Here is a 12,016-nt window from a genome sequence, read left to right as displayed (position 1 = left end):
GTCAGTCAATATTTTATAATTTTGGGGTGTGTGTGTGTGTGTGTGTGTGTGTGTTTGGTCAAGCATGTGTATACGTGTGTGTATGTGTGCAAGCCCCAGGTTGGCACAGGGTTTCTTCCCTGATCACTCTTTGCCATATAAATATATGGACCTGGCGCTGGCTGTTGCAGGCAGGAAGTAGCAAACTTACTCCAGGGTTTCCATCTCCGTTTCCCCAGTGTTTGTCACAGGCAGGCCACCATGCCCACCCAGCTTTCAATGGTTCTAGAGACCAGAACACTGGTACCCACACACGAGAAGCTCTTGACCCTCCAAGCATCTCTCCAGTCTTATGATCTGTTCCGTATTTTTCCTAACACACTTTTGTCATGAAACTGAAAACCTCACACATCTACACTGAAAATCTCATGCTGAGACATTTCCCCAGAAGAATCCACCACAGGAGGAGCTCTGCCTCCACCTGTATTTCTACCCAACACTTTCTGTGGATCAAAACCTGCAATGAGAGGCCCTTACTGTCCACAGCTGCCTGGACTAAGCTCACCAGGAACTTACCATTTTGCTCTTGATTTCACAAACTTATTATTTATTTTTATTTTATTTTTTGGTTTTTTGAGACAGGGTTTCTCTATATTGTTTTGGAGGCTGTCCTGGAACTCGCTCTGTAGACCAGGCTGGTCTCAAACTCACAGAGATTCGCCTGCCTCTGCCTCAGGAGTGCTGGGATTTAAAGATGTGTGCTACCAACGCCTGGCGGTTTGAGAAAATAATTACAGAAAATGAGAAGTACAGAGGTTTGTAGTGGTCCTAAGGGAGGAATACAGACATCAGTTTTTTTTAATCGAAACTCCTTAATTCGCAACACATAGTTGGTTTTAACAAACAAGTTAATAGTGTTCATTATGAATAAAGAGTGTCTTCGTTATTGTTCTATTGATGTCAAGAGACACCATGACCAAGGTTTTCCTGCTGCCTCGCTTTCCCACCATGGTGCTGAAAGACTCCTATCCCTCAGGAACTATAAGCCCCAAATAAATCTCTCTGTAAGTTGTCTTGGCTATGGTGTCTTATCACAGCAACAGAACGGTAGCTAATACACACTGTCAAGTCCACTGAGAATCTGGTCTTCAGGGCCACTTGGACTTGAGAGGAACCTCTGCTGCTTTAACCTGCCCTTTACAAGTTTTCCATCCATGTGAGGAGAAGCCAAAGGCCTTGCTTGAGTGGCTCCACTTGACAGCACTGAGATAAATCTCCCTCTGCCTTGACCCTCCTCTTTGTAGACTGGTTACAGTTTACTGGGTGAGGCCTCCATGGCCTCCCTGAACACAAGAGTAGGTGTTTCCTTACAGTTACAGGACAATTCAGGAGATGCCCCTGGGACTTAGTTGACATTAGGGTAGAAGGAGTAAACTATTGTCCCCTTTTAATAAAATGTCTGGGAATATCCTTATAGGCCTCTAACTATGGTTACAGAAGACATGGAAGCTCATTTACACCAGTTTGCTACTTTTAGCTACTGTGTAATATTACATAAAGCTTGACTAAAAGCCAAACAACTTTAAATAAAACTTGGTTAGAAATACAGCTTTGCACTGGGCAGTGGTGGTGCACAAATTTAATCCCAGCACTCTGGTGGCAGAGGCAAGCTGGTCTCTGTGAGTTCAAGACCAGCCTGTTTTACAAGAGCTAGTTACACGACAGCCTCCAAAGCCACAGATAAACCATGCCTTGAACCCCACTAACCCCCCAAAAATAGTTTTGTTCTTTGAGCTATTCCTTACATAAAGAGCAGACCAGGAACTCCGCTGAGCATTTTCTTTCAAAAACCAGAATTATTTATAACACAACAGAGTGGAACACAATCATACAGAGATACACCAAGGAGCATACCCAAACCCCTGGCTCTCAGCCATGAACACCAACTCGTGGACAGGATATAAATGCATCTGCTCTGATCCCAGGAGGCAGAGGCAAGAGGATCTCTGTGAGTTTGAGGCCAACCTGATCTACAAAGTCCCAGGACAGCCAGGGCTACACAAAGAAACCCTGTCTCGAAAAACCAAATAATGATAATGATAATAATAATAATAGTAATAATAATTTGTGTGAAGGGAAAGGTTGTGATAGTTGAGTCTACGGAATATCAGAGATTGGACATTCAAGCACATACACAAGAGTCTCACATGATGAGGGAGATTCTTGGAATACTGCCCCTTGGTGAGCTAGCCATCTTTGACAGAAAAAAAAAGGTTTCTCACAAATCTAATACTGAAACAAATCACTTTAAACCATAACATTTCACTCCAGGATCATAAGGTCTAATGTCGACCTCATAATACAAAATGCATGTTTATCTCAAATCTCAATAGTTTTTATATTGTTAGAAACATAAATTCAGAGCCTGGCATGGTGGCTCAGGACTAGAATGCCAGCAGTCAGGAAGGAAGCTAAGGCAGATAGACTTGAAGTCTTCTCAGTTCCAAGGTAAAAACAAGTTATACACGTCACATGCACAATGACAAGGAGCAAACATTTTCACTCCAATAGATAGGAGGAAAATCACAATAAAAGATCAGACCAGCATAAGCCCAGAGGCAGCAGGGAAGACACAACTCCTGAGCCATTATCAAGAGCTCACAGGGCTTATGTGGCCTTATATGAGCTACAACAGACTCGGCCCCACCCCTCACATCCCGTTACCTGTGGCATACACAGCCTCTCTCTTGGGTAGCAGCTGCTCTGGGTTTGTAGATTTTCTTGGTACAAGATTCATGATCCTGACATGTCTAGCATCCTGGGGCTTTGTCTTAGTGTTACTATTGCTGAGATGAAACACCATGACCATAGCCACTTGGGCAAGAAAGGGTTCATTTTATCCACAGTTCCATTTAATCATCCACAGCAGTAAGGACAGGAACCTGGAGGCAGGAACTGATGCAGAGGCCATGGAAGACGGCTGCTTACTGGCCTGCTCCTTTTCATTATAGATCTGCCTAGGAGTGGCGATTAATAACCAAGCAACACAGTCAATACTTGGCTATCTTGAAATCTCCTCTGCCAATGCTGTCAATCCAAAAGTCTTGGATTTAGCCTCAGGCAGATTTTTAGGACATGGGCCAAAACACCATAGCCTTGACCAAAATATCACAGGGACAGTCTCTAGGCCCATTACTGATATTTCTTCTCTTCTGAAACCTCTTGAGCCAGGCCATTGTAACTTACATTACTTTCAGCACCACTGTCTTCCATGTTCCTACTAGCATGGTCCCACTGTGGTGGTTTGAAAGAAAATGGCCCCAAAAGGGAGTGGCGCTATTGGGGGGTGTGGCCTTGGAGAGTAGGTGTGGTCTTGTGGAGAAGTATGTCACTGTGATGGCAGTCTTTGAGGTCTGTTTGCCCTGGCTTTGGTCAGTTTGACACTGAGACCATGCTCCCATCATGACGGTGATGGACTGAACTTCTGAAATGTAAGCTACCCCAATTAAATGTTTTTCCTTTATGAGTTGCCCTGGTCACAGGGATAAAACCCCTAAGACAGAAAGAAGGTGGTACCAAGGATCGAGGTATTGCTCTGATAGGCTGGACTGTGTTTTTCTTGGGAGAAATATGTACTTCGGGAGTTTGGGTTAGGAAAGCAGTGGAATGTTTTGGCACTGCTTAATGGGCCATACTTTAGGGGCATGGAAGACAGTGAGTGATGCAGAGAGCTACTTGAACTGTTGGGGGTTCACTCCAGAGGTTTCAGAGGGGAAGAATGTTAGTATGTAACCTAGACATCTTTCTTGTGACTGTTTTGGTGAAGAATGTGGCTGCTTTTTGCCCTTGTCTGAAGAGTCTGCCTGAAGCTAAAATGAAGAGATTTGGATTAATTCCACTGGCAGAGGAAATCTCACAACAGCCTAGTATAGACTCTGTTGTGTGGGTATTAGTGGGAACTCTAGTGAAGATTTATAATGAAAATGAGTGATAAAATAAAAACTTTGAGGAAAACCGGAATGGAGTTAAATGGAATGGGCTTAGGCCCTGTGTTCAAAGAGATAAACAGATTAAGAAATGGAACAAAGGGAGTGGTGACCTGAGGGCAAGAGTCCACCCAGCTAAGTTTGTAACTTGTGCAAAGGAACTAAAGAAGAGATTAGAGCCAGGTGTGGTGGTGCACACCTTCAGTCCTAGCACCGGGAAGGCAAAGGCTGGCAGACCTCTGAATCTGAGGCCAGCCTGGTCCACAGATCCAGTTTCAGCACAGCCAAGGTTAGGCAGTGAAAGAAAGAAAGCTGGTGAAGATTTCATTGAACAAGGGGCCATGTTCCAGCCCTAGTAGCAGATGAAATTGGCATCTTCAGCCACGTGGTTCTCGAGTTAAGGATGGAAGAAAGGGGCGGTGGAATTTGTCCTTGGGACTAAGGAAAGCTGCTGAGGCCCAGCATGTATCAGGGGTTTCCCTGAATGCAGGCCTAGACAGGCCATTGCATGAAGCTGTGAAGTTGAATCCCGGATTGCCTTGGAGACCCCATGATGCCAGAGTCATGGGATACCTTCCAAGGGGAGCTGCTAATACTGAGTGGACTCAGCCCAAGAGAAAGAGGTGTGTTGCAGTCAAACCTGAATGGAGCTGGAGATCTGGAGAGTGTTTTGACATCTGACATGGAGAGGCAGTTTGGAGTTTTCCCAGCTAGTTTTTAGATTTGCTTTAGTCCAGTATTTCTTTACTATGCACCCTTCTGTACATTTTGCAATGGTAATATGTATATCCTGTGCCATTATATGTTGAAAGTATGTGATTTGCTTTTTATTTTTATTTTAAAGGTAATTACAGTTAAGAAATTACATGAATATCAGAAGAGACTTTGAACTGCAGACTTTTAAACACTGGTGAGACTGTGATAGACTTTGGGGACTTTTGAGATTGAACTGAATGCATTTTTACATTTTTTGTTTTGGTTTTTTTTGTGGGGGAAGGTTTCTCTGTATTGCTTTGGAGGCCTTCCTGAAACTCAATCTAGGGATCAGGGCGGCTGGGAACTCACAGAGATCTGCCTGCTTCTGCCTCCCAAGTGCTGGGACTAAAGGGGTATGCCACCAAGGCTCAGCTCATTTTTGCATTATGATATAGCTACAAGACTTTGGGTGCCAGGTAGTAGAATGTGGTGCTCTGAAAAAAATTCCCCCCAAATGGAGGAGCATTGGGTGGTGTGGTCTTCTTGGAGGTAGTGTGTCATTTTGGGTGACCATTAAGGCAGTGAGATGTCTCTATCAACTCTGTAGTTTATATATTATCCTTCTGAGGTCTTGGATGGAATTGAAGACCTACAGTTATGATTATAGTTTTCCTTAGTTATGACAAAAAATAAGTTACACATAAAAATATAGACTCACAAAGATAGAAAAGATGATAGAATATTCTCTTTAAATTTTGCCAAATCTTAATGGACTAAATATTGTAACCATAATTTTTGCTTAATAACTGTTTTGTTGCTGGGCGTTGGTGGCGCACGCCTTTAATCCCAGCACTCGGGAGGCAGAGGCAGGCGGATCTCTGTGAGTTCGAGGCCAGCCTGGTCTACAAGAGCTAGTTCCAGGACAGCCTCCAAAGCCACAGAGAAACCCTGTCTCGAAAAACCAAAAAAAAAAAAAAACTGTTTTGTTATATATATTTTTACTATGTTAAAGTTAAAACCTTCATTTTTATTTAGACAGAAAACAGGAGATGATGGGGGATGTCCCTCTGTATGCTGTAAATATATGTTTCCCTTTTTGAATAATGAATAAAGTTGTTTTGGCCAATGGACAGACATGATGTAGCTAGGCAGGAAGTGTAGGCTGGACTACCAGACTAAGAGAATTCTGGGAAGAATTATGCAGAGAGTGAGTCACACAGGAGATACCATGTAGCTTCCAAGGAAGCAAGAGGTCTGGGCATTCTCCAGTAAGCTAAGACCATGTGGAGATACATAGATAAATAATTAAGAGAGAGCTAGCCAGTAATAAGCCTGAGCAAGAGGCCAAACAGTTAATAATTAATATAAGCCTCTGTGTGTTTATTTGGTATTCAACAACTGCAGGACAGGGTAGGATACAAAATTCTGTCAACAGGTAGGGTCTTATTTATGATCTGTAGTATTAACAATACAAGGTTAGGAAGCCACAGTAGAGACCCCACTCCCAGTACTAATTTTGTGTTAGTTACTTTTCTTGTTGCTATAATGAAATGCCTGAAAGAAGCAACTTGAGACTGGTTTGGCTTGCCTTGTGGCTCAGGGCATGCAGCCCATACTGGTGGGGAAGGCATGGGAGCAGAAGACTGTTGGCTCCTGTCTCAGAGATCAGAAAGCAGAGGAAGGGCAATGGTGCACTCAGTTGGCTTCTTTCTCCCTTTTTCTTCAGCCCAGAGCCCCGTCCCCACTGGATGAGATGCTGCCTTACACATCCCTCAGTTCTCTCTGGATGCCCCACCCACTCATCCAAAGGCCTGCATCACTGACGCCCCAGGGCTTTCCTAATCTAGGTATACTGACAGTCAAAGGAACTCATCTACTAGACAGCTGGGTTACATCTCGAGTACCTGTGACACATCTGAAAACGACGTGTGGATAAAGTGCATGGAAACTCACAAAACTCAGTGGCAGAAAACCAAGCATCTCAAGCCAGGACATGACACACACCCGTGTTCCCAGGGCTTGGGAAGCTCGGGCAAGTAAACTGTGAGTTTCAGGCTAGCCTGGACTCATACCAAAAAACAAAAATGAACAAAAAAAAACAATAATGATAATAAATTAATAAATGCACTTTACAATGTGCTGTCACTACACACTTGTTAAAATAGTTCAACTAAAAAAAAAACATTGAAGCTACAGGTATATTGTGATGGCTAAGGAGCCTCTGTTTTGTGCTAGGCATCCATTCTAAATTCCTAAAGGATAAATTTCCTGACTCCTCCTGGCTCCCCAGAATTGCGTAAGTATTATGAAATGATTAACCACTTGCTTTGGGTTCTGTAAACTCACTTATCACTGTGTGCAGGGGGAGTCAGGCAGTTCCTCACACAGCTGTAAATTCTGCAGAAATTAGTGGGTTTTTTCCCTTTAAAAGCTCTTTCTTCACTTGTTTGTGGGTAGCACATCTCTGATTTTGGATTAGAGACTGTGGCCTTGCTAGCAGCTTTAATAAATCTGGCTAACTATAATCTCAATTGAGTCTGCTGGTCTTTTCCCGGTGGTCTTAAATTCTATAACAATATCTCAGTGATGTAGTGCATGTAAGACTGTGGCTTCAGTTCTCACTACCAAAATGATGATGATGAGGAGGAGGAGGAGGAGGAGGAAATAAACTGGTGAGACTATAGAAAAACTAGATCATTCATTGCATTGCTGGAATGTAAAAGGAATCATTCTTTCCCCCCATTTTTGAGCTGCTCATGTAGCTTGTGGTTGCTGACCGTACATGAAGACTCTGGATTCAAAACCCGGTATATGTTTTTCTTATATGTAGTTGGAAGCTATTGAGTACTGCAGCTGCTTATAAACTAATCATTCTGAGGCTTAATATTAATTATAATTGTTTGGCCAGTGGCTCAGGCATATTACTGACTGGCTCTCTCAACTCAATTAACCCATTTCTACTAATCTGTGTATCACCACGTGGCGTGGCTTACCAGTAATGTTCTGGCATCCTACTTCTCCAGCAGCTGCACGGTGCCCCCCAGCTCTACCTTCTTTCTCTTTGTATCTATGCTTGCATAGCTATAGTCTACCTGGCTACTGCCAAATCAGCTTCTTTATTAACAAATAAATAAAATAAAATAAAACATGACTGTAGCATACAGAGGGGCATTCCATATCATCTCCCCCTTTTGTGTCTAATTACAAAGGAGGTTTTATCTTTAACATATAAAATTGTATATAAAAAACAGGTATAAAGTAAGAATTAGTTATAATAGTCTATTTCTATTTGCCAAAATTAAAGAAAATACTCTATCATTTACTCTATCTTAGTGAGTTTAAAGTTTTATATCTAATTTATCTTTCATCATAACTAAGGGAAGCCATGATTATAAGTATCTAGCCTTTAACTTCATCAAAGACCCCAGAAGGATATACTATTATCTAAGTAAACAGTAAGTTCATCATAAGCAACTTCCAAAACTCTAGAAATGACAGAGATATCTGGCTGCCTGGACAGTCACCCAAAGTTCTTCTGTAACATTGGGGCACCCATCTTCAGCCTATAGGCCTAGAGTACCTGGCGGACTTCTCAGTGAAGCAGGAAAGTTAAAGATATGTTCTAACTTGTACTGGCAAAGTTCATCAGCTGCTTCCTTCTGTGTCGTGTAGACTGTCGACCAGTTTCTTCTGTGAAGCAGAAAACCCAAAGAACCATCCCATCTTCTTTTGGCAAGTTCAACAGTCACTTTCCTGTGGATCCTACATGTCCAGTTTATACAGCATACCATCAAGCAATCAGGCAAGAGCAGTTTCTTGCCCAAATGACTAGCAAACTCCATAAAAAGCCTCTTCAATGCCCATCATCCTCTTGAAGTAATTGTTGCTGCCAGGAGCAGACATGTCTCACTGTCCAGTAAAGTCTAAGATCTTAAAACATTTTAATACTATATTGTGTAAGTTTTTGAAGTGTTGGAAAATTATCTAGCCATCTGAAATACATCACTGCATATCTAGAAAACCTAATGTGACTGTAAGTTTGACTATTATAGATGACTATTAATTTGTATTTAACTATACATTACACTTTAAAATGAGCTGTATAGATATAATACCTTAAACAAGAGTAGAAATATATATATATATAGCATAACAAAATTGATCTTAAATTTATATTGATAAACCCAAATCCATACCAAAGTAAAGTACCCATTTCTTTATTTTTTATTTATTTATTTGTTTTTATTTTACGAGACAGGGTTTCTCTATATTGTTTCGGAGGCTATTGGTCCAGCCCGGCCTCGAACTCACAGAGATCCGCCTGCCTCTGCCTCCCGAGTGCTGGGATTAAAGGCATGCGCCACCACCGCCCGGCCTAAAGTACTCATTTCTATATCATATCCTCTTTTTTTTATTAGAAACAGATTGACTGTGACCATTAACCATTTATATCCAACCCCCTTTAAATTAAAACAAACCTTTATAAACAATATTTGGGAATTTGGGCACTCTAGAACTACTTCCTGCTGATTGGGGGCATTGGTAATCTTATGGGGATCTTGAGAAAATTTAGATTTATGGTCAAGTCCTGCCTGGGGTATTTTGTGTGGTTGGTCCATCTCAACCTGCAGTCCTGAAGCTGTTCTGCATGTTGGATCACATGGGCCATTGATTCAGGGGGGTCTTGTTTGATCAAACCATATTAGCTTAGAAGGAATCCACAGCTTCTGGTCTTCTGTAGAAGCGAAAGCAGAACCTCTTTTCCAAAGCAACATATTCTTAGACCCAAATTTCAAAGGCAAGATACCTTTATGTTTAGCTTAGTGGCCCAATAATTGTCTCTCTGTAGTTAGCTCATTAACAGTCAAAAAACAAGAAAACACAGTAGTATACATAATCCAGACTCTCTGTGTATTTTCCATCTTTACATGCCCATTATAATTTTTTTCTTTAAGGACCTCAGTTTATTATCCTTAAATTATTTTTTTATCTATGGCTCTGTCCATCCTCTATCCTCTCTCTCTCTCTCAAGCCCATGCACATTTACCACACACTGTGACCCTTCTTTGTCTGAATCTGTCCTTATTACGCATCTGTAATCACTTTGTGACCGTTGACTTAAATTGTTAAGCGGGACTGGCTAGGACCAGAGTGGCAGCTTTGGCTTTCCAACAGGGGAGGAAACAGAGAGAATCACACTTCCCAAACTCTGGGAAGCAGTACTAAGTAGCACACAGCTGAGCTCTTACTTCTCAAGCCCACAGGCAGTCAGTGGCTGGGAGAAGCCTCTCTCTCTGTACTGCAGCCACTTTAAGAGACTGGGGAATCTGCCATGCTGCTTAGCACATGGTGATTGGTGGCCCCCCCTCAGCGGAAATGCCTCTCTTTCTGCATCTCAGCCAGCATAAAAGACTAGAAACCCTAGTGAGGTTCTGTTTCTGTGTGTTTAGAACCCTTTTAAAGCTTTTTTAGGTCTTATGTGGATCCATACCAGACAGTGGGCGACCAATGTGGCTGGAAACTTTTATGCATTCCACCCTTCCTGCAGCCACTTATAATCACAATGAGGCTTAATATTTATTACAATAGTTTGTCCAGTGGCTCAAGCGTATTACTGACTTGGTCTCACAATTAGATTAACCCATTTCTACTAATCCGTGTAGCACATGGCAGTGGCTTACAGGCTTACTCCATTTCTATTATTCCATATTTTACCACGAGGCTCCTGGGCGCCTGGATTGTTATCTCACTCCTTGCTTCCCCTGTGGTTTAACGGAGTCTCCCTGACTCTGCCTCCTTTTTCTCCATAACTCTGGATTTCCCACCTGGTTCTATTCTGCCTGGCCATTTGCCAAATCAGCTTTATTCATCAACCATTATTCACTGAATCAGGATCTCCCAATCAGACACACAGCTTACTGATACAACTAACCTTGCTAGCAAACTTACTCTGGGACTCTCATCTCAGCTTTCCAAGACTGGAATTAAAGGTGGGTTGCCATGTAAAATGTCATTTACAAGGGTGTGGGGATCTAAACTCAGGTCCTCATGCTTGTGTAAAAAGCACTTTAACCACTAAGCCATCTTACCAGCGCCAGGAATAGCTATTCTTTTTTTTTTTTTAATGAAGACAACAGTTTATTCTGCCTCATAGTTCAAATGTATAGTCTATCATGGATAGGAAGGCATGGAACAACAATTCTTTTTTTTTAAGATCTATTTATTATGCATACACTGTTCTGCCTACATGTCAAAAGAGGGTACCAGATCTCATTATAGATTGTTGTGAGCCACCATGTGGTTGCTGATCTTTGAACTCATGACCTCTGGAAGAGCAGCTATTACTACTAACCACTGAACCATCTCTCCAGCACAAAACAACCATCCTTTTTTGTTTGTTGTTTTTTGAGACAGGGTTTCTCTGTGTAACAGTTCTGGCTGTCCTGGAACTAGTTCTGTAGACCAGGCTGGCCTTGAACTCACAGAGATTTGCCTGCCTGTGACTCCTGAATGCAGGGATTAAAAGTGTGTGCCACTCACTGGCAGAGAAGGAGAGATTACTCAGCAGTTAAGAGCACTGGCTGCTCTTCCAAAGGACCCAGGTTCAATTCCCAGCACCCATATGGCAGCTCACATCTGTCTGTAACTCCAGGTCCAAGGAAGCCTACACAGTCACACAAACTGAAAGACCCCTACCCAGGACCCCCTAGGAAAAGAAAAACAAGGCCAGGCCATTGCCTAATGAAAAAACCCAGACCAGGTGCCTCGCCCAGCTGGCAGGATGTCAAACAGGATCTGTGGTCACCAGAGCAGTCATGGGACCCGGATAATAATTGCTGAAGCTTGCCGGGGTCTTTCATGAGGTAATACCAGGAAACTTAGTCCGTGGGAACTACCCCTGCCCCCAAGATGAGCCAATGAAATGCCTGTTGCTATGCTGATACTTATGTAACCATTAAAATTCTATAAATATTGTGCTCCCTGGAAGCTAGGTATGCTCTGCACCCGAGTTGCAGTAGCATCCGCAGGCGCCTGTGTACTCAATAAATCACCTCTTGCATTTGCAGCCAGTGGTCTGGCCCCGGTTCTTGGGCAGAGGGTTCGGTTCAGTGCCCAGCGCTTTGATGCCGAGGTCTTTCAAAACATGAAGGCAAAACAACAATGCACATTAAAATAATAGTTTGGCAGACCTTCTGAAAATTAAGTATGGTTCTATACGAGCAACTGCCCTTTGTGCATTTATTTCTGGAGAGCTATTGAAAATGTATATTCATATAAAAACAAGTACACAACTATTCATAGTAGCTTTTCTGGCAATAACCCCAAACTAGAAACAGTCCAAACGTCCTTCATCA

At 42.4% G+C, this 12,016-nt stretch overlaps 1 long non-coding RNA gene across 1 annotated transcript; it reads left to right on the top strand.

Annotated features, from left to right (window-relative positions):
* Positions 1–4,147: 4,147 nt before the first annotated feature.
* LOC121142409 lies at positions 4,148–8,865 on the top strand. Its single transcript, XR_005879426.1, has 4 exons — positions 4,148–4,588; positions 4,810–4,875; positions 6,388–7,468; positions 8,334–8,865. It is a non-coding gene; the product is annotated as an uncharacterized LOC121142409 (long non-coding RNA).
* Positions 8,866–12,016: the final 3,151 nt, after the last annotated feature.

Source organism: Mesocricetus auratus, unplaced genomic scaffold (genome assembly GCF_017639785.1).
Source record: "Mesocricetus auratus isolate SY011 unplaced genomic scaffold, BCM_Maur_2.0 Super-Scaffold_100009, whole genome shotgun sequence".
Taxonomy (NCBI): Eukaryota; Metazoa; Chordata; class Mammalia; order Rodentia; family Cricetidae; genus Mesocricetus; species Mesocricetus auratus.
The sequence above is the reverse complement of the archived record's forward strand: the minus strand, read 5'-3'. Positions and strand labels throughout refer to the sequence as shown.